The sequence below is a fragment of the Acyrthosiphon pisum genome, chromosome A1 (assembly GCF_005508785.2).
Source record: "Acyrthosiphon pisum isolate AL4f chromosome A1, pea_aphid_22Mar2018_4r6ur, whole genome shotgun sequence".
In the NCBI taxonomy this organism is placed as follows: domain Eukaryota; kingdom Metazoa; phylum Arthropoda; class Insecta; order Hemiptera; family Aphididae; genus Acyrthosiphon; species Acyrthosiphon pisum.
This window is the reverse complement of record NC_042494.1, coordinates 97,003,810-97,006,239: the sequence shown is the minus strand read 5'-3', so window position 1 is coordinate 97,006,239 and position 2,430 is coordinate 97,003,810.

Here is a 2,430-nt window from a genome sequence, read left to right as displayed (position 1 = left end):
GAGTTAGGTACCTTGAAAAGCCGGTAGAGGCCCAATTAAAAGCCCAGCTAACAAGATTTGTAAATCATCTGGAAAATGTTGACAAAAATAAAGAAATAAATCGGACAGAGTTGAAGTGCCGCCGAGAAAAAACCAAGGATGTGTGGCAAGAATTTGAGCAGGTCCAAAGTGCAATTGAGTTGTTAGTGAACGATGAAGAAAAAGAAGAAGCGACGACCTACCGCGTGGAATTTGAAGAAACATATTTTAAAGCCGTTTCAATGTGCGAAGATTTGATGTACAAAAGAAGAAATGATCAAATCCAAAATCCAGGTAACGTCGACGTTAGGGGTAGTAACATGCTTGCTCTGACCCCACAGGTGACGGCAAGTTGTGGTAGTGGATTTTGTTGTAATAACTCTAATGCGCCAATACAACTAGAGGCCATAAGTTTACCAACATTTTCGGGTATCTATAGTGAATGGCCTACATATTACGACATTTTTGGGGTTATGGTACACAAAAACGATCAAATAAGCGATATTCAAAGGTTTTTTCATTTGCGCGCATCGTTATCGGGTGAAGCGGCTCAAGTCATACAAGGCATAGAGACGACCGCCGCCAATCATAGTATCGCTTGAGAAAGTTTGATCGCCAGGTATAATAATAAAAAGGTGCTTATTCAATCACATACTAGAGGCTTGTACGAATTATCAGCGATAACTGAAGAATCCAAACAATTGCGAAAATTAATTGATAAATTAAATTGTCATATCAACGCTTTGGAGTCCTTGGGAGAAAACCCTCGGGGGTGGGGATCTATGTTAATTCATTTAATTACGAGCAAATTAGATATTAACACCATAAAAGCATGGGAAACAATTGCGCCGAAAGACGAGATACCACCAATTCAAGTACTGATACGATTTTTAGAAAAACGTTTCAAAATAGTAGAAGCTGTTGAATCGGTATCACAAATGAATATTAAAGAAATCTCGGATTCGAAGGGAAATAAGAAAATCAATAAAGGTTAACCCAAGGAGAAAACGTATTCATTCGCTGTTACCGATATGACCAAATGTTATAATTGTAATTTACCACATACTATTTATAAGTATCCTGCATTCCTAGCATTATCAGTATCCGACAGAATAAATAAAGTAAATACACTAAAGTTGAGCAAGATATGTTAACGGCCACACAACGACAAAAAATGTTTTGGTAAAAAATGTTTCAAGTGCCATAAAGCCCACAATACGATGCTACATTTAAATTCGAGCAAAGACGGTGAAGATAATAAAAACAATACGACGACAACGGGTAACGAAAATAGTAACGCAAGTCGTTCCGATAACGAAAACATTCAAGTAGTAGCACACAGTACAGTCACGGCGACGGCGGCTGCATCCGAGAAACACGTTATGTTATCCACCGCTGTCATAAAAGTATATGATAACATGGGTAATGCGATACATTGCCGTGCGCTATTGGACTTTGGATCTCAAAACAATTTTGTCACGGAATATATGGCACAAACCCTTCAATTAGGCCGGAACAAAATAAAGAGCGATGTCTCCGGCATAGGTCAATCAGTACACACTATAACGTCCGCGGTGACGGTGAAGATAAGGTCCCACACAAGCGATTACGAAAAAACCATATCTTGCTTAATATTACCCAGATTAACTAATGACATACCTGCCCAGGTCATTGACCCAAAACGTATTAATGTACCAGATAATATCGCATTAGCGGACAACGCATATAATAAACCGCAAAAAAATGATATGTTATTAGGTAATGAATTATTTTTTGACTTAATGCGTCCTGGGCAAATTAAATCTACTAATAACGGGCCGATTATACAAGAGACGAGGTTAGGATGGATAGTTGCGGGCCCTATACCAAAATACAATAAAAATACTCATCGGGAAAATATTGCGTTATTAAGCGAAATCGTAATAAATAATCTAGAGGATCTAATCTCGAAATTTTGGCGTTTAGAAACGGTATCAAAGGAAAAAAATAATTATACATTGGAAGAAAAAGCTTGTCAATCGTATTTTGATCAAACAGTTCGCCAAGGCTTGGACGGTAAATTTATTGTAAAATTACCATTTAAAACCGAAATAAAATAAATAGGCAATTCTTACCCTGCTGCTCTGCGACGTTTTTTTTCCTTGGCAAGGCGATTTAAATTCAATCCTATATTAAAACTAGAATATAGCAAATTTATGGAAGAATATATTGAATTAAATCATATGGAAATCGTCTTGGAAAACGAAGATAAAAAAATCGGCATAAGTGACTATTTTTTACCGCATCGTGCCATGATAAATACAAATAGTACTACTACTAGGCTGCGCGTGGTATTTGATGCATCCTGCAAAACGGACATAGGACTTAGTCTGAATGATGCATTATTAAAGGGTCCTACTATACAGGAGGAAT